A 20,715-nucleotide genomic window follows, 5' to 3' on the forward strand; every position below is an offset into this window, starting at 1 on the left:
CATTTTCTATCGCACCTGTTCAAGAAGTTGCATCAATGGTAAGAAATATTATATTTATTATTGGTTAACTTTAGAATAACAATGTTATTAAAAAGAATAAGAGACTTATTATACTCTAAAAATGTTGGTCTTACTTAAAAATGCATGCATTTAGTTGTATTCATCCATCCATCGATCCATTCATTCATTTTCTACCGCTTATTCCCTTTGGGGTCGTGGGGGGTGCTGGTGCCTATCTCAGCTACAATAGGGCGGAAGGTGGGGTACACCCTGGACAAGTCGCCCCCAAATGGCTCTCACGGATATGCATTTTGAAATATCTGGCTTTCATGGCTCTCTCATCCAAAAAGGTTCCCGACCCCTGTACTATATGATTTCCTATCATGCAGCTAATTTTTATTTGACACTTAAGATGTATCTGACAATCTTGCACTATCTGTTTTGGAAATTACATGAATGTTTGTGCCACTGCTTAACAACTTTAATAAATACTCTTTTGGTCAATTGACTTAGTTGTGATTTTCCTCTCTGCATGACAGTTTAAAAGTAGCATATATGAATGCAGTATGAAGAAGAATGTTTTAATGTAGACACATAGAATCATCATACTGTTGTGATTACATACATCAAGTGTTCATTCAAGGCCAAGGCAAAATATCGTAATATATATCGTACATCGCGATATGGCCTAAAAATATTGAGATATTAAAAAAAGGCCATGTCGCCCAGCACTAGATGGATTGTTCTCATATTGAAAGTTACGACGAGCATGCCATGCAGTCTAGATTTGATCAATTTGTATTAGTTACACTCAATCAAAACAACCAAATATAAATCAAAACCTGTTGATAAACGGAATAATTTTGATCGATTAATCGTTGCAGCCCCACATATGACTAATACAGCAACTATTTTTAACCATAGGAGTTATATGCGATGCAATCTACTGTATATGTGGTCTCAGGTCTGAAGAATGTAACAAATACGAGTGTGTGTGTGGAAATAGTGTCAAAGCGCTGTGAGTACCTTGAAGGTAGAAAAGCGCTACACAACTATAACCCATTTAGATTTAGATTCAATCTTTACAGCGGCATAATCATCCTTTTCATCGCTATGCATGTCATTTCCCCCGTGCACCATTCTGAGGGACAAATACCCAAAGTCCGACGCCTCCAGTGGAAGGACTGCAGAAAAATGTAGCGCTTATTGGCGTGTGTGGGAGAACACATGCAGCAACATTTTCTTGCGGGTATTCAGCACAAAAATGTAGAGTAACTATGCCAGTATACAATATAGACGATCCACAATGAGGATAAGATGAAAGCCTCTCCTGAGACTATGACATTGAGAGTTATTGATTGGTCTTTATCGTCCCCTCATTTCTAAGTCTGCCTGCCTCATACTGATGGAAATTTCCACACTCGTGCACACCAACACCGTCAGGAGTCTACTTTCACCGGCTTTAAAAAAAAAACAATAAATAAAGCGCGTCCCGATCTCGCTCCCCCGCCGTGTTCTATCCCCGCCTCATAAGCGGTGCCCGGGGCTCCAGAACGCTCACCGGGCCCTAACACTGGGACTCAAATAACGCGGAACAGTACACCGCCTTGTCATTTCCATCTGTGTGCCAGCAAGGGATCAACGCAGCAGCTGTGCTGAAGTTGACAAGCGATTAGGAAGGAGAGTTCCAGTGACTGACGGTGCACTTTCATGCAGGGAGTATAGTAAAGGGTCTTCCAAGATAAAATCTCAAAACGTAAAACTGGGGAGACTGATGGTGCACTTTCATGCAGGGAGAAGGGTCTTCCAATATAAAATCTCAGAACTTAAAGGGGAACATTATCAGCAGACCTATGTAAGCGTCAATATATAGCTTGATGGTGCAGAAAAAAGACCATCTATTTTTTTAACCGATTTCCGAACTCTAAATGGGTGAATTTTGGCGAATTAAACGGCTTTCTGTTTATCGCGCTGGAAGCGATGACGTCAGAATGTGACGTCGCCGAGGTAACACACCCACCATTTTCATTTTCAACACATTACAAACACCGGGTCTCAGCTCTGTTATTTTCCGTTTTTTTGACTATTTTTTGGAACCTTGGAGACATCATGCCTCGACGGTGTGTTGTCGGAGGGTGTAACAACACTAACAGGGAGGGATTCAAGTTGCACCACTGGCCCGAAAATGCCAAAGTGTCTGCCGCCAGACCCCCATTGAATGTGCCAAAGAGTCTTCACATTTGACCGGCGATGCTAAGGCAGACATAGCACAGAGATGTATGGATAACCTGCAGATGCATTTGCAACGATAGTCAACGAAATCACAAAGGTGAGTTTTGTTGATGTTGACTGCCAGCTAATCGATGCTAACATGCTACGCTAATCGATGCTAACATGCTATTTACCGGCGGTGCTAAAACAGACATGGTACAGAGATGTATGGATAACCTGTAGATGCATTTGCAACTATATTACGTTTCCTTCCACCCACATTTAATGCGGAAAAAACACTTACCAATCGACGGATTTAAGTTGCTCCAGTGTCAAAAGATGTTAAAGTCCTGATCGTTTGGTCCGCACGTTTTACCGGCGATGCTAGCGCAGCTATTTGGCCATGCTATGGCTATGAATAGCGTCAATAGCTATTCGCTCAATAGCTTCAGTTTCTTCTTCAATATTTTCATACTCCAACCATCTGTTTAAATACGTGTGTAATCTGTTGAATCGCTTAAATCACTGAAATCCGAGTTTGAATCCGAGCTAATGTCGCTATATCTTGCTGTGGTATTCCCATTGTTTGTTTACATTGGCAACCCTGTGTGACGTCACAGGGAAATGGCCAGTGTCTTCGCAGAGAGCGAAAATAAGGCACTTTAAAGCTTTATTTAGGGATATTCCGAGACCGGTAAAATATTGAAAAAAACTTCAAAAAATACAACAAGCCACTGGGAACTGATTTTTATTGTTTTTAACCCTTTTGAAATTGTGATAATGTTCCCCTTTAAAACAAAAAGTGTATATTTTCTCAGACAAATGTACACTTTTGAGACGGAGTCAGACTGAAGATCGATCAGTTCCAATTGCAGCTCCTGCGGTGCTGATTCGGGGTCTTGTGACAGGGGACAGGACACCAGTTGAAGTGACTTGTCAATTTTTTCAAAATCACAGAACCGACGGCAAAATTCTCTGTGCAGATCGTCTAGTGATTTGCAGTATTTCTTCGCATTTCGGGCGGCCTCTTTCTGCATGGCTAATGTGGGGAAATGTGCAAAAGATTTGTTTGACATTTCCCTGGAGAATAAAACCAGCTTGGATTTGAAGGCTCTCACATTTGTGTACATGTCATGAAAAAACTGATCTTTCCCCTGTAGCTTCAAGTTCAGCTCATTCATGTGTGAAAATATGTCCACAGCAAACGCAAAGTCACAAAGCCAGTTTGTGTCGCTCAGCTCGGGGAATTCTTCGGATTTCCCTGTTATATTAAAAAATGAGCGAATCTCGTCTTTGAGCTCCCAGACTCGTTGAAACACTTTCCCCAAACTTAACCAGCGGACGCGAGAGTGGTAGAGTAGGTCCTGGTGATCCGCATTAGTTTCTTCCAGGAACGTAATGAACTGACGATGATTAAGTCCCCTTGCTTGTATGAAGTTAACAAGTTTTACAACTGGATCCACGACGTGATTAAGCTGCAATACAGACTTACATAGAGACTCCCGATGAATGATGCAGTGAAGTAAAATAACATCCTGGTCAGGGTTTTCTTCTTTCACTTTATCCTGGATTCCTTTCAGCAGCCCGATGTTTTTTCCAGTTAAATTTGGCGATCCATCCGTGGTGACATTGGCAAGTTTACTCCAAGGTAGCTTCATTCTCTCGATGACAGCAGACACCCGTTCATGTAAGTCCTCTCCTCGCGTTTTCCCTTTCAGTGATTCCATGCTCAAAAGCTCCTCCGTTATCTCAAAACTGTCGTTAATCCCTCGAATAAAAATTAGGAGCTGAGCAGTGTCTTTTATGTCGTTACTTTCATCCAGTGCTAGTGAATATAACTTAAAGGACTCCGCCTTTTTGTTTAACTCGCCAACTATATCTTCGTCAATCAGTTCCACGCGGCGAGTGACTGTCCTGCGTGCAAAACTGATTTTTTCAAACTTGGCTTTGCTCTCCGGACACAAGAGACCTGCTTTCTCTACCATGCACTCTTTCAAAAACTCGCCTTCGGAAAAAGGCTTGCTAGCCTTTGCTAATTTGAATGAATGCCAGCAAATAACTTGCCTTGGTACTTGACTCTTGAATTGCAGTTTGTCGGTGAAAAAAGTTATGTTGACTCTGTAAATTAGCTGCCAACCTCTGAGCAGTAGCCGTCTGTTCTTGTGTTGACTGCTTGCTAGCATAGTTTGCATGCTTCGTGGCAAAGTGACGGCTGATATTGTACTCTTTGAAAACCGCAACAGCTTCTTGGCATATCAGACATACGGCCGTTGATCGGACTTCAATGAAGAAGTATTTTGTTGTCCACTCCTAATTAAACACTCGGCATTCGCTGTCCACTTTCCTTCTCTTTGGTCCGCTCATTTTTGCAGAAGGGCTTAATGGTGACGTGACACGAAGTGAAAATTGAAGTGAAATAAAGAGAAATACGCGCCACTCCAACAACGGTCAGTGTGTTTTGAGTGCGCCATCTATTGGGGAAACGTGGGCATTGCAGGGAAAGGGGAAAAAAAGGAGGTTTTTACTATAATTTGGACAAGTTCGGCGGCCGGATTAAAAAGCCTAACGGGCCGTATGTGGCCCGTGGGCCGTAGTTTGCCCATGTCTGGTCTAGAGCTTGGCAGAGTAACCATGTTTTACTAATGACCTTGAATTGATTAACGTCGACCCCGACTTAAAGAAGTTGAAAAACTTATTCGGGTGTTACCATTTAGTGGTCAATTGTACGGAATATGTATAGTACTGTGCGATCTACTAATAAAAGTTTCAATCAATCAATCAAAACTTTTCCATATCAGTAAGTGGCAGCATGCAGACTGCAGCTTGTAGGTAAAAAGGTATTTAATGCTTAAACCAAAAATAGACAAAAGGTGAGTGCCCCTAAGAAAAAGCATTAAAGGGGAACATTATAGGTATTTCAAAAGGGTTAAAAACAATAAAAATCATTTCCAGTGGCTTGTTTTATTTTTTGAAGTTTTTTTCAAAATTTTACACCTCCCGGAATATCCCTAAAAAAGCTTTAAAGTCCCTGACTTTCGCTATCCGTAAATCCACCGTCCATTTCCCTGTGACGTCAAAGTGCTGCCAATACAAACAACATGGCGGTTACCACAGCAAGATATAGCGACGTTAGCTCGGATTCAGACTCGGATTTCAGCGGTTTAAGCGATTCAACAGATTACACATGTATTGATACAGATGGTCGGAGTATGGAGGCAGATAGCGAAAACGAAATTGAAGAAGAAATTGATGCTATTGAGCGAATAGCTACTGACGCTATTCGGCCATAGCATGGGTGTACCTAATGAAGTGACCCATAGCATGGCTGCCTTATTAGCATCGCAGGTAAAATGTGCGGACCAAACGATCAGGACTTTCGCATCTTGTGACACTGGAGCAAATTAAATCCGTCGATTGGTAAGTGTTTGTTTCGCAATAAATGTGGGTATCTAGTTTCAAATGTACATACAGCTAGCGTAAATAGCATGTTAGCATCGATTAGCATATGTTAGCATCGATTAGCGGGCAGTCATGCCTTGACCAAATATGTCTGATTAGCACATAAGTCAACAACATCAACAAAACTCACATTTGTGATTTCGTTGACTTAATTGTTGCAAATGCATCTGCAGGTTATCCATACATTTCTGTGCCATGTCTGTCTTAGCATCACCGGTCAAATGTGAAGACACTCTGGTAAATTCAATGGGGGTCTGGCGGCAGATTTCTTGCCAGTGGTGCAACTTGAATCCCTCCCTGTTAGTGTTGTTACACCCTCCGACAACACACCGACGAGGCATGATGTCTCCAAAGTTCCAAAAAATAGTCGAAAAAGCGGAAAATAACAGAGCTGAGACCCGGTGTTTGTAATGTGAAAATGAAAATGGCGGGTGTATTACCTCGGTGACGTCATGTTCTGACGTCATCGCTAAAAGACTGATAAACAGAAAGGAGTTTAATTCGCCAAAATTCACCCATTTAGAGTTCGGAAATCGGTTAAAAAATACATGGTCTTTTTTCTGCAACATCAAGGTATATATTGACGCTTACATAGGTTTGGTGATAATGTTCCCCTTTAAAGCTTAGGCATGGCTATGCAAAACAAAACTAACACTGAACTGGCTGCAAAGTAAACAAAACTCGAAATGCTGGACGACAGCAAAGACTTACAGTGTGTGGCGCAGAGGGGGCGTCCGCAAAGTACATCCGTACATGACATGACAATCGACAGTGTCCCCACAATGAAGAAAAGCGTCCGCACAACTTAAACAGTCTTGATTGCGAAAACAAAGCAGGTGTGAAGAAAAGCGCTCAAGGAAGACATGAAACTGCAACAGAAAAAATACCAACAAAACAGAATAAAACACCAAAATAGGAAGGCAAGATGAGAACTAAAAAACAGTACACAAAGGAAAATAACAAAAAACTCAAAATAATCCAAGGTGTGATGTGACAGGTGATGACAGTACACCTACTTTGAGACAAGAGCTATAGTGATGCATGCTTGGTTATGGTTTAAATTCATATCCAACAATTGCGAGAATTACTTTTTACTGTCGATATCAGCGACTGAGTTTTGTTTTTTAATGATTTCTACTTTTGGAGTACCACAAATTTTTTTCAATGAAAAAAAATGTGCCTTGGCTCAAAAAAGGTTAAAAAACACTGGTCTAAAATATACTTACAGGCCTACTGAAAGCCACTACTAGCGACCACGCAGTCTGATAGTTTATATATCAATGATGAAATATTAACATTGCAACACATGCCAATACGGCCTCTTTAGTTTACTAAATTGCAATTTTAAATTTCCCGCGAAGTGTCGTGTTGAAAACCTCGCGGTATGATGACGCGTATGATAACGCGTGCGTTTGACTTCACCGGTTGTAGAGGACATTATTTTCCAGCCCGATCCAAGCAATAAGTAGTCTGCTTTAATCGCATAATTACACAGTATTCTGGACATCTGTGTTGCTGAATCTTTTGCAATTTGTTCAATTAATAATGGAGAAGTCAAAGTAGAAAGATGGAGGTGGGAAGCTTTTAGACTTTAGCCACAAAAACACAGCCGGTCTTTCCTTGTTTAAAATTCCTGAAGATGAAGCCTTACTATGGATCAGCGAACATGGATCCCGACTTCCTGTCAACCGGCAGTTTTTGGTAAGAAAATTGACATTAGCGGAGCTTCCGTCCTGCTGCAGCTGCCGTGACTTCCCTCATAGACTCTGGCGTCAACACACCCGTGGCCACACCCCTCCGGCTTTCAGGTACTATTTAATCTCAGTAAAACACTAGCAACACAATAGGCAGATAAGGGATTTTCCAGAACTATCCTAGTAAATTTGTCTAATAACATCTGAATCACTCCCACTGCAATCGCCTTTCTTTTTTTTTTAACCTTTTTTTTTTTCTAGTCCTTCACTCTAAATTCCTCATCCACAAATCTTTCATGCTCGCTCAAATTAATGGGGATTGTTGCATTCTCGGTCCGAATAGCTCTAGCTGCTGGTGGTCATGATTGTAAACAATGTGAGGATGTGAGGAGCTCTACAACCCGTGACGTCACGCGCACATTGTCTGCTACTTCCGGGACTGGCAAGGCTTTTTATTAGCTACCAAAAGTTGGGAACTTTATCGTTGATGTTCTCTACTAAATCCTTTCAGCAAAAATATGGCAATATCGCGAAATGATCAAGTATGACACATAGAATGGACCTGCTATCCCCGTTTAAATAAGAACATCTCATTTCAGTAGGCCTTTAATTGTGCACATTGAACCTCCAAGATGAAATCTCTAAGGTCTCATATTTGGAAAGGGTTCCCCGCTCCTTTACTTGAGCCTAAAACACCTGGGTATTGTCATTACTGTCCTGTCAAGGACTTTATCTGTCAGTCAGCAGGACCAGATTATCTTCCATACCAGATTAGGTGAGACCAACTTTTAGCCGAGTCAAACACAAGGTCTCGCTGGCCCGGCAACAACAATCCCACGCTGTCGGCAGCTGGCTCGTCGTGATACCGCTGTGCGTGTGCGTGCTGGCATTCCATATCAAAAAGCCGGGGTCGCCTTACGTACGTGGTCGTATCTCACACGGCGGGAGGTTGGGGAGTTGTGACACTGCTGGTATGCACATACGTGAGAGATTACACGCTATGGACGCAAGCATGGCCTTGACCTCTCGTGCCTGTCTGACCGCACGATTTAAGAACACTTATGAAAGTTAAAGTGCCAATGATTGTCTCACACACACTAGGTGTGGCAAAATTTGTCCTCCACATTTAACCCATCCCCTTGTTCCCCCCCTGGGGCGGTGAGGGGAGCAGTGAACTGCACCGCTGCCGCGCCCGGGAATCATTTTTGGAGATTTAACCCCCAATTCCAGCCCTTGATGCTGAGTACCAAGCACCATTTTTTGTCAACAATGTCTGCTCTCATTTTCTCGCACATTTGACCGTCTGATGTTCTGTGTACCTACACTCTGTCCTACTCCGGTCAAGGCCTGCTGTGTGTGTGGTACACAGAACATCAATTTCCACACTTCTATTAGCCCCGGACATCTTATATGTAATAGAAATGTGTAGGGGGGGGTGTATGGTGTGTGGTCATTAAATATGTATTCTGATATACGTTCTTCACAGCAAATGAGCCAAAGTCAGTGAGTCTCAGTTTGAAAAATTAATTAATTGTATTATTTTTCTTTTAATAAAAAATTCAAACGGGTCCCACAGACACGAACACCACACAAGGGTTATAAACTAGCAAAGCTACTGCCAAATTACTGGGAAATGTAGTTAAGCTATGTAGCTTCATTTTAAGTTAATTCTTTTTTATGGAAAACTGTACTTTTTACCACTGCCGCCATGAACCGGAAAGGATTATTAATTTTTTTTTACTAATTACAGGAAAAGTGTAGTTGGCGAGTATGCAGAAGTTTGCGTTTTACTTAGTGGTTGGTCGCTGGTGGCACAGTTACAGTCTATATTTACTTGTGTGTTTTTGTTGTGGGTGGGAGAGGGCAAGCACTTCTTGGAAGGAGGAAGGGGAAGGGTTTAGTAACCAACAAAGTGTTGCGATATCGATTATTACCATGTCTTTTCAATTCATATCTTTTTTTATAAATATATCGATAGATCTTACAAACTCGATATATCGCCCAGCCCTACATTGGGGTATGTTTTTTCTTAATGGGTAAAGATGCTATTGTCTCTTGTTTTCATGTTAGCATTTTAAGCTAGCGAGATAGCGCCAGTTAGTGTGCACATATATGTAAGTGCAGATATTAATCACGGTTTTCTATCATTTTAATTTAACAAGGTAAAACTAACTGTCAGTACCTTATTTTTCTGGAGTATAAGTCGCACCTGCCGAAAATGCATACAAAAGAAGGAAAACATTTTTTTTAAGTCGCACTGGAGTATAGGTCGCATTTTTGGGGGAAATTTATTTAATAAAACCCAACACCAAGAATAGACATTTGAAAGAAAAGTTAAAATAAATAAAGAATAGTGAACAACCGGCTGAATAAGTGTACGTTATATGATGCATAAATAACCAACTGAGAAGGTGCCTGCTATGTTAACGTAACATATTATGGTAAGACTCATTCAAATAACTATAACATATAGAACATGCTGTACATTTACCAAACAATCCGTCACTCATAATCGATAAATCCCATGAAATGAGCTAAATAATATAATTTCATATTTTACCATATTGTGTTAATAGTTTCACACATAAGTCGCTCCTGAGTATAAGTCGCACCCCCGGCCAAACTATGAAAAAAACTGACTTACAGTCCTAAAATACAGTAGTTCTTAATAAAACCGTTTATCTTTACAGCCCTTCTTATCAACTTTTAGTAGTTCTTAATAAAACCGTTTATCTTTACAGCCCTTCTTATCAACGTGGAAGAATGTGGTCCGCAGGTGTGTCAGTCTACTATGAATTACTTAACGTGGACCAGACTTACACATGTTGAAAAACTCATTTGGGTGCTACCATTTAGTGGTCAATTGTAGGGAATATGTACTGTACTGTTCAATCTATTAATAAAAGTTTCAATCAATCAGTCAATCATGCCGAACTTGTTGGAAGGAAATGGCAAAAAACCTGGGGAAAAAACAGGACTTCAAGATGTTCAACATTTTAGTGGAATCTCTGCTAACTGATGGAAAATCTATTATTTTATTGCTTGCCGACTTATTCAGGCTAATCAAAAGTTTGACCTTCCAAACGCAATGGCAAACACTCTGAGAAATTATAAGTTTATGGCTTTTGAAATTATTTCTTGCATTATCATTATCGTAATTGTAAATTATGATTACATCAGTGCAAAAATAATGCTGGCAATATTCTTGTTTATACACAATCATTTGTAAGACATTATATAGTCGGGCAAAATTTGTTACCAACTCAGGCGGCCTACAGCCAACAAAGTGTACAATTAATTTACGGTTAGCCAATTGTTTGCAGGAAAAACCAGCAGGAAGTGGACTAGTGCAGAAGGCATTTAGAACTCAAAGAAGTAATATTAAAAAATATCCCAATAGCATGTACAAGAACACAAACTGGAAATATGTCAACGGAATAAAGTTCCACTGACTAGCAAAGTAAGCAAGTACCTTTTTCAATGCAATATTTGGGGAGGGTTTGTTGCTGACATGCAAGAATCAGTAGGCCAGGCCTGATTCTGTTACACTTGGCTTCTGAATTTGAACTGGAGGTTTAGCTTGAAGCCTAAGGCTGTGTTGCAACTACCTGCTCCGCCTTTCTATTATTTGTTTTAACACCACTGCGAAACATAAGAGTACAATCCTGAGTATATAGGATTTGACGAGTATTTCCATACCCCCAGGATACTAAGGATTTACTTATAGTCCATTTTTGTACAATATGGAGAACCTGCTCCTCCACAGCAGACATTTAATCTTTTTTATTTTGTCACAGTAACAGGAGCGCTCTGCTGTTTTTAAGGACCTTCTGCAAAAAAGTTAATTGTATTTGCATGCCACCAGTTGAATAGCACAGATGATTGATTACAAAAACAGAGGACCTAAAATGGAACCTTGAGGAACACCAATAGTATAACTAAAAAAAGTTACTGACTGCATCTGAAGTAAACAAGCTAATGCAACAACTTAGTTACACGTGTCAAATTATGGGGGGAAAAAAAGGGTAACTTGCCAAAACGGGAAGACTTAGTTAAAGGGGTGCCTGAAGGCAGTGTTTTTCAACCACTGTGACGCGGCACACTAGTGTACCGTGAGATATTGTCTGGTGTGCTGTGGGAGATTATCTAGTTTCACCAAATTGGGTTGAAAATATTTTTTGCAAATACATATATACACACACACACACACACACACACACAGTACATATATATATATATAAATACACACACACATATATACATACATAAATGTATGTATGTATATATATAAAGATATATATATATATTAAAATACATACATACATATGTGTATATATACATAATGTGTATATATACACATACATACATATGTATGTATATATATATACATACATATGTATATATATATACATACATATGTATGTATATATATATATATATATATATATATATATACATACATACATACATACATACATACATACATATATATATATATATATATATATATATATATATATATATATACATACATACATACATACATACATATATATATATATATATATATATATATATATATATATATATATATACATACATATATATACATACATACATATGTATGTATATATATATATATATATACATACATACATATGTATGTTTGATTGATTGATTGATTGATACTTTTATTAGTAGATTGCACAGTACAGTACATATTCCGTACAATTGACCACTAAATGGTAACACCCGAATAAGTTTTTCAACTTGTTTAAGTCGGGGTCCAATATACATACATACATATGTATGTATATATATATATATATACACATACATACATACATATGTATGTATATATATATATATATATATATATATATATATATATATATATATATATATATATACATACATATGTATGTATATATATATATATATATATATATATATATATACATACATACATGTATATATAGATATATATATATATATATATATATATACATACATACATACATGTATATATAGATATATATACACACACACACATGTATATATAGTTTTATTAAAATACACACATACATACTGTACATGTATGTATACATATACATGCTTATTTAAAAAAAATAAAAAAATAATGTATATATATATATATATATATCATTTTTATCAAAATTATCACGATTATCACTATCATGGTGTTGTTCAATGTACTCATATAAACTTATAACCCATGTTTAATTAAAAAATAAATGAATACAATGAGTGACTAGCCACACAATATACTTTCTTGGCAGAAACATATGCTACATGGTAATATTATTTTGTCAATTAAGACCCATATTTGTATTTAAGTGTTTACATTTTTTAATCTTCTGCAGGTTTAATTTGTAAAAGTTTCTGTGATTTTTTTTAAAGACAAAGAATAAAAACTTGTTGGGTGTTACTTCCGCTGTATGTGATGTCACTCAAATTCACTTCCTGTTATATTGTTTCGAGTCATGATCACTATTTGTCTTACAGAGCACAGCTTGTAGGGTCAACAAGCACAATCAAATATCTTAGTTGCTCAGACAGTAATGTGTTTATACACGTTTAGATTGGGCATTTAAGCTAGCAAAGTGTTATCAATCGCAATTTTACAATGATTTTAATTTAGATCAGTAACACTAACTATGGTAAGAATATGTTTACACCATTACATCCTTAATATTATGTTCATGTATTAGTGGAACAATTCTAACATTTACAGCAACATTTGGAAGAGAGTCTTTTGATGGTGAAAATTTGTCAAGTAAAAATCAGACCTTTGATCGATAAAAATAATCGTAAAGTGTCCTCACTTTACTTTCAAATATGGGGAAATAACTACAGAAGTACACATTATTCATTAGCAGTGTTACAAAAAAGATCAGTTAGAATAATACAAAATAACATTCAAGTTAAGTACCAATGATTGCCACACACACACTAGGTGTGGTGAAATTATTCTCTGCATTTGACCCATCAACCTTGATCATCCCCTGGGAGGTGAGGGGAGCAGTGGGCAGCAGCGGTGGCCACGCTCGGGAATCATTTTTGGTGATTTAACGCCCAATTCCAACCCTTGATACTGAGTGCCAAGCAGGGAGGTAATGGCTCCCATTTTTATAGTCTTTGGTATGCCTCGGCCGGGGTTTGAACTCACAACCTACCGATCTCAGGGCAGACACTCTAATGTTGGATATAGAGAACATTCAAACCCTTTATCCATTGAATCGAAAATATTGAAATCCCACGACATAGTGAATTGAAAACAGCTAAAATTATACACAAAATAAACTACAATCTGCTAGCCAAGAATATACAACAATTATTTGCAACACAATAGGAGAAATGTAATATTAGACTTAGTCATTTAAGACGTGATGTACGTGTATGCATGTACAACACCTAAGATTTTAGTATATCAGTATGTAGAATTAAATGATAGAATGGATTAAGCAAAGAAATCAAACAATGTACTAATATGATCCACTTCAAAAAACTTGTCAAACTTAAAAGTGTTTACAAAATACAAATAAAAAGAACCATAATAAACATTCTGAATTAATTTCTTCCCTCCACTCATTTTCTAAATAATCTTATTCATCTCACCATATGAAGTATAACTTACTTCACCAATTTGTATTTATTTATTTGTATTGTTGTTTCTTATGGAGTATATTGTGAATAAATTGAGAACAGGAAGTGAACAAAAAAGTTTTCGCAACTGCTATGTAAAGGAAAAGGGGTAGGATTAAATAAGCTCTGCTTCTTCCTACTCCTTTTCGAACATGTTGAATCGAGAAAAACTGGAAATTGTGATGTATCTTGTTGTATGCATGAATGTTCCATCCATCCATTTACTACCGCTTGTCCCGTTTGAGGTCACGGGAGGTCACTGGAGCCTATCTCAGAAGCATTCGGGCGGAAGGTGGTGTACACCCTGGACAAGTCGCCACCTCATTAACTCAAAACTCAAAAGTGTGCGCGCTTTCGTTGCAGGAAGGCACCCGCTTTGAAAGCAGTGCAACATGGTGGACACCACCGGCCTATTGGTGGAAGTCAAATTGTCGTCAAAATAATCAAAGTATTAAAGGCCGGGTGTTTCGGCTTTCAAATTCTTACATGGTCCTGACACTAATGATGTTTTTAAGCTTTGTTGAGGTGGAAAAAAAGACGTAGGAGGCGGGAATTGGACATGTTTGTTGTGTACATACATAATTGTAAATGGCAGGGGCCTTTTTGGCTCAAGAGTCCGATAAAAATCCTCATTTTCCCTCTCTGACTTGAGCTGTGGTGTGATTTTAGACCCAATGTGTTAAAAGGGGAACTGCACTTTTTGGGGGGATATTGCATATTATTTACAATCCCTATGTAAAAGAACACATTTTTATATATTTTTTTGCATTATGATAAGTAAAATACGGCGAGTATGAAGGGGCTAACAATGCTACAAATGTGAGTTACGTGAATAAAGCCTTCCAAAACCACAAAAATACTCCATTTACATGTCGTGACTTGAATATCAACCAAGTATTAGCAATATTGTTATTAAAAGTGCTAACCCAGACACACCATTTTTAGCTGCGCCGAGATCACAGACCACTAACTATCTAATGTTAAGTGCAATATAAATAAAATGTATTATTATAATTATACTGCTATTGACATCCTGAGCCGTTAAGATAGTGAACGTTAATTCGAGATTATAAATCATGCCTCTCCTGGAGAGTAGAATGTTGTGGACATAAACCGAGAAGCTGGTCTACTTTGATATTCAACTTGGAGAGAAAGAAACCAAAACCCCCCCTCGTTTGCGGCACTTTTTCATCTACTATGAACATCCCATCAGTCGGCATCCCAGCGAGAGCAGACATTGTACAGTGAGTGACTGGTTTTATTATGTTTGTAGTTTGTATTAGGGTTGGACGGTATACCGGTATTAGTATAGTACCGCGATACTAATGAATCGTGTTTGGTACTATACCGCCTCTAAAAAGAACCGGTCCCCCAACCCACTGCCCCTCCGTCGCAGTCACGTCATGACACTGCTGGTTTACGAGCAGATGAGCGTGTTCGGCAGCACACAATCACAGAGTACTTACAAGCAGACACAGTGTGTGGACAGAAAAGGGAGAATGGACGCATTTTGGCTTAAAAACTAACAAACTATAACACTAAAACACCCTCAGGAAGAGGTGCTTTAAGGCATGGCTAGCTAGCTAGCGGCTAAAGTCCATCCTCAGTCTGAAGGGTTTTTAGCTACTTCTAAATCACTAATCCCCGTCTCCATGACGACAAATAAAGTATGTTTCTTACAAGTAACATCCCTGCAGGACGAGGAATAGCTAAACATGCTTCACTACCGTAGCTCACCCGCGTCACAATGTAAACAAACACAATTGGTGGATCTACACCTAACATCCACTGTAATGATACCATGTGCATTTGTGTATCTAGTCGATACTACTATTATTACATTGATATTTCTGGATCCTCATTTGTCCCAAAGTAGTCTTTGTTGTCTCTCGTGAAGCCTGCCATGATTATTACTGTGAAATCAATTCACCGTCGTATGCTCAAAATTAGCAAAATACGTAAATAATACGTGTTATTATGAATGTGCCTGTTACTACATTACATATATACTTGCAGCATGCACATAAAACGTTAATAGAGCCTTTTGGATGTTTTTTTTTAAGAGAGCCTTATAGGTTTTGGGCACCAATCCATGCCAATACAGATTGTGCAAAATGCAACTGTAAAATTAGGGACATTTGGCATGAATTGGAACAATAATTTACATCAATTACAAATAGTTTGTATTAGGGTTTTACAGTATACCGGCATTGGTATAGTAACGCGACACTAATGAATCATATTCGGTACTATACCGCCTCTACAAAGTACCGGCCCCCCACCGGGAAGGGGGCAGTTGCGTCTGTGAAATCAATACACCGCTGTCTGCTTAAAATGAGCAGAATACATATTTCATGTAATTATGAATGTGCCTGTTACTACATTACATATATACTTGCAGCGTGCAAATAAAACGTTAATGGAGCTTTTTGGATGTTTTTTTTAGAGATAGTTATAGGTGACATAGAGGGATTCCCATTAGCTCCATTGTTAGCCAATGCATAATAAAAACAAAAACATATGCGCTCTGGTCTAAAAAAGTTGTTTCGTTTAATTAAAAGAAAGAAACTGTCATGAGGTTGTACTGAAAACAGCCAGCATCCCAGTGAAAGCAGACATTGTACAGTAAGTGATTGCTTCATTATGTTTATATTTCTTGTTTAGCATTTAACAATACTGCTAGATGATGCTTTGTGTTTCAACAATATTGGATCTGTTTAGCACTCAGCTTCTAAAACTTGGTAGAGTCCCCTCATTATGTTGCGGATCAAAACGATAAAATGCTGGATACACATTTGTCCCAAAGTAGTCTTTGTTGTCTCTCATGAAGACTGCCATGATTATTAGTGTGAAATCAATACGCCGCCGTATACTCAAAATAAGCAAAATATGTATATATTACGGATGCGAATCTTTGGGTGTCCCACAATTTGATTCAATATCGATTCTTGGGGTCACAGTCCGATAATATATCGATTTTTTCGATTCGATTCAAAACGATTCTATATTCATTCAATACATAGGATTTCAGCAGGATCTACCCGTCTGCTGACATGCTAGCAGAGTAGTATATTTAAAAAAAAAAAGCTTTTATAATTGTAAAGGACAATGTTTTATCAACTGATTGTATTGATGTAAATTAGTTTTACTATTAAACAAACCAAAAATATGACTTATTTTATCTTTGTGAAAACATTGGACACAGTGTGTTGTCAAGCTTATGAGATGCCATGCAAGTGTAAGCCACTGTGACACTATTGTTCTTTTATTTTTATTTAAGTGTCTAATGATAATTTCAATGAGGGATTTTTAATCACTGCTATGCTGAAATTATAACTAATATTGATACTGTTGTTGATAATATTCATTTTTGTTTCACTACTTTTGGTTTGTTCTGTGTCGTGTTTGTGTCTCCTCTCAATTGCTCTGTTTATCTGAGTGTTGCTGGGTCAGGTTTGGTTTTGGAATTGGATTGCATTGTTAAGGTATTGCTGTGTAGTGGTTTGTTGGATTGATTAAAAAATAAAAATAAATACAACTATTATTATTTTTTTTTTTTTTTAAGTGAGAATGATTCTGAATCGCACAATGTATTCGAATCGATTTTTTCCACACCCCTAGTAAATATTACATGTTATTATGAATGTGCCTGTTACTACATTACATATATACTTGCAGTATGCAGATAAAACGTTAATAGAGGGTTTTTGGATGTTTTTTTTTTTTTAAGATATTGTTATAGGTGTCATTGAGGGATTCCTACAGCTGTTTCCTAACCTGGACTCCAAAGAATTACAAGTGGGCACATTCCCCTAGGGCAGTGGTTCTCAAATGGGGGCACGCGTACCCTTGGGGGTACTTGAAGGTATGCCAAGGGGTACGTGAGATTTTTTTTTTTAAATATTATAAAAATAGCAACAATTGAAACATCCTTAATAAATATATTTATTGTATAAGACTTCATCAAAATATGAATGTAAGTTCATAAACTGTGAAAAGAAATGCAACAATGCAATATTCAGTGTTGACAGCTAGATTTTTTTTGGACATGTTCCATAAATATTGATGTTAAACATTTATTTTTTTGTGAAGAAATGTTTAGAATGAAGTTGATGAATCCAGATGGAATTTCTACTACAATCCCCAAAGAGGGCACTTTAAGTTGATGATTACTTCTATGTGTAGAAATATTTATTTATAATTGAATCACTTCTTTATTTTTCAACAAGTTTTTAGTTATTTTTATAATTTTTTTTCCAAATAGATCAAGAAAGACCACTACGAATGAGCAATATTTTGCACTGTTATACAATTTAATAAATCAGAAACTGATGACGTAGTGCTGTATTTTACTTCGTTTTCTTTTTTTCCCCAACCAAAAAGGCTTTGCTCTGATTAGGGGGTACTTGAATTAAAAAAAGGTTGAGAACCACTGCCCTAGGGCAGGGGTCGGGAACCTTTTTGGCTGAGAGAGCCAAGAAAGCCAAAGATTTTAAAATGTATTTCCGTGAGAGCCATATAATATTTTCTAACACTGAATACAACTAAATTCATGCATTTTTTTTATTAATAACAACATTTGTAGAGTACAATAGGTCTCTTATTATTTTGAATAACATGTTTTATTCTAAAGCTAACCAATAAGCCTGACGACGTAGTGCTGTATTTTACTTCATTTTCCCAACCAAAAATGCTTTGCTCAGATTAGGGGGTACTTGAATTAAAAAAAGGTTGAGAACCACTGCCCTAGCGCAGGGGTCGGGAACCTTTTTGGCTGAGAGAGCCAAGAAAGCCTAAGATTTTAAAATGTATTTCCGTGAGAGCCATATAATATTTTCTAACACTGAATACAACTAAATTCATGCATTTTTTTATTAATAACAACATTTGTAGAGTACAATAGGTCTCTTATTATTTTGAATAACACGTTTTATTCTGGGCTTCACGGTGGCAGAGGGGTTAGTGTGTCTGCCTCACAATAGGAAGGTCCTGCAGTCCTGGGTTCAAATCCAGGCTCGGGATCTTTCTGTGTGGAGTTTGCATGTTCTCCCCGTGAATGCGTGGGTTCCCTCCGGGTACTCCGGCTTCCTCCCACCTCCAAAGACATGCACCTGGGGATAAGTTGATTGGCAACACTAAATTGGCCCTAGTGTGTGAATGTGAATTTCGTCTGTCTATCTGTGTTGGCCCTGCAATGAGATGGCGACTTGTCCAGGGTGTACCCCGCCTTCCGCCCGATTGTAGCTGATATAGGCGCCAGCGCCCCCCGCGACCCCGAAAGGGAATAAGCGGTAGAAAACGGATTCTAAAGCTAACCAATAATAAATAAAATACTTCTAATCAATAATGTGACTTCTTGAACAGGTGCCGTAGAAAATGGATGGATGAATTAAAATGCATATATTTTGAACGTTATTTTTAACACTGTGATTGCCAGCGAAATTATTCATTACTTATCGTGTTAAGCAATGTCAGCTAAGATTTATCTGAGAGCCAGATGCAGTCATCAAAAGAGCCACATCTGGCTCTAGAGCCATATGTTCGGGTAGGGGTTGCCCACATATGCGGTCCTCTCCAAGGTTTCTCATAGTCATCAATGTCACTGTCACCGACGTCCCACTGGGGTGAGTTTTTCCTTGCCCTTATGTGGGCTCTACCGAGGATGTCCTTGTGGTTTGTGCAGCCCTTTGAGACACTGGTGATTCAGGGCTATATAAATAAACATTGATTGATTGATTGAAGTGTGCATTAGTAGTAATGTGCACTAATTGTGTCTTGCAAATACAGATTGTGCATTTTGCAAAAATTCGGCATGAATTTGCAACAATCAATGAAAAAGTGTCAGGCTGGGTCACGTCTTAATGGCATGCCACAACATAGCGCCTTCCAGAACATTCCAACAAAGGGAAGGACGATTGAAACGCAATTAAACGCGTGTAGATGGAAGATTAAAAACTAGAAGAAACCTTTTATGGCGACAAAAGACGAGTAAAAAAAAAAGGGCAAGAATGAGAGTCTGGTGGCGTTTACACGTCAAAGACAGGTGACGGACACTAGACAGCCTCAAAGCAACGCAGCGAGAAGAAGTATTTCTTCAAAGCGCACTACGGGGAATGCAAGTCTAATAATTTAAATAATAACATTTTTAAGTTTTATTTTCTGCTTTCGTCTGTTTTGCAGGAAGACGGTCGTGATGGTGAGCTAGGTGAGCTAACTGAGCTAACAGCTAGCTCCTGAGGAACGGGAATGCCCTCCCCTAAAAAAACTATTTCTACAATAACGTTCGCCAAAATGTCTGTTTTAATACTTCAAATGTGATTAATGAACTCACTCGCCGTCACGGTTTTTGCACGAATGTAACAAGGCGTTAGCTTAGCATTGTTAGCATTAGCAATTAGCCAAGGAAAGCTAACAGTCTTACCAGGGCAAACACAGGCAGCGACGCAGCACGACAGCACGCATCGGTTTGCGGCTCTTCCTCGGCGGCCTGCTTGGTGCTGGCGGTGCTGTTGGGGGTCCTGGGGGTGTTGGGGGTCCTGGGGTGCTGCTCACAGCGGGCGCAGGAGACGACGCGTCGGGGTCATCGCAGAAGATGCTAGAAGAAGTGGAGGCGAGCCGCTGTACGATTCTCTCGCATGCAAGTCGTCTAGCGCGCACACACACACACCCCTTCATCCACCGAGCT

General features: G+C 38.5%; 1 protein-coding gene across 7 annotated transcripts in view; it reads right to left on the minus strand.

Moving 5' to 3' along the window:
- Positions 1-20,715, minus strand: part of fam13b (family with sequence similarity 13 member B) — a 116,153-nt gene extending 95,438 nt beyond the window's left edge. For 3 of the 7 annotated variants that reach the window (XM_061891757.1, XM_061891758.1, XM_061891755.1), the window contains exon 1: positions 20,452-20,713. The gene's annotated coding sequence lies outside the window, so the exon portion shown is untranslated. Of the gene's footprint in view, positions 1-20,451 lie in introns of all 7 variants that reach the window. The other 4 variants (XM_061891762.1, XM_061891761.1, XM_061891759.1 and 1 more) reach the window with 3 other exon arrangements.

The sequence above is a fragment of the Nerophis ophidion genome, linkage group LG29 (genome assembly GCF_033978795.1).
Source record: "Nerophis ophidion isolate RoL-2023_Sa linkage group LG29, RoL_Noph_v1.0, whole genome shotgun sequence".
NCBI lineage: Eukaryota > Metazoa > Chordata > Actinopteri > Syngnathiformes > Syngnathidae > Nerophis > Nerophis ophidion.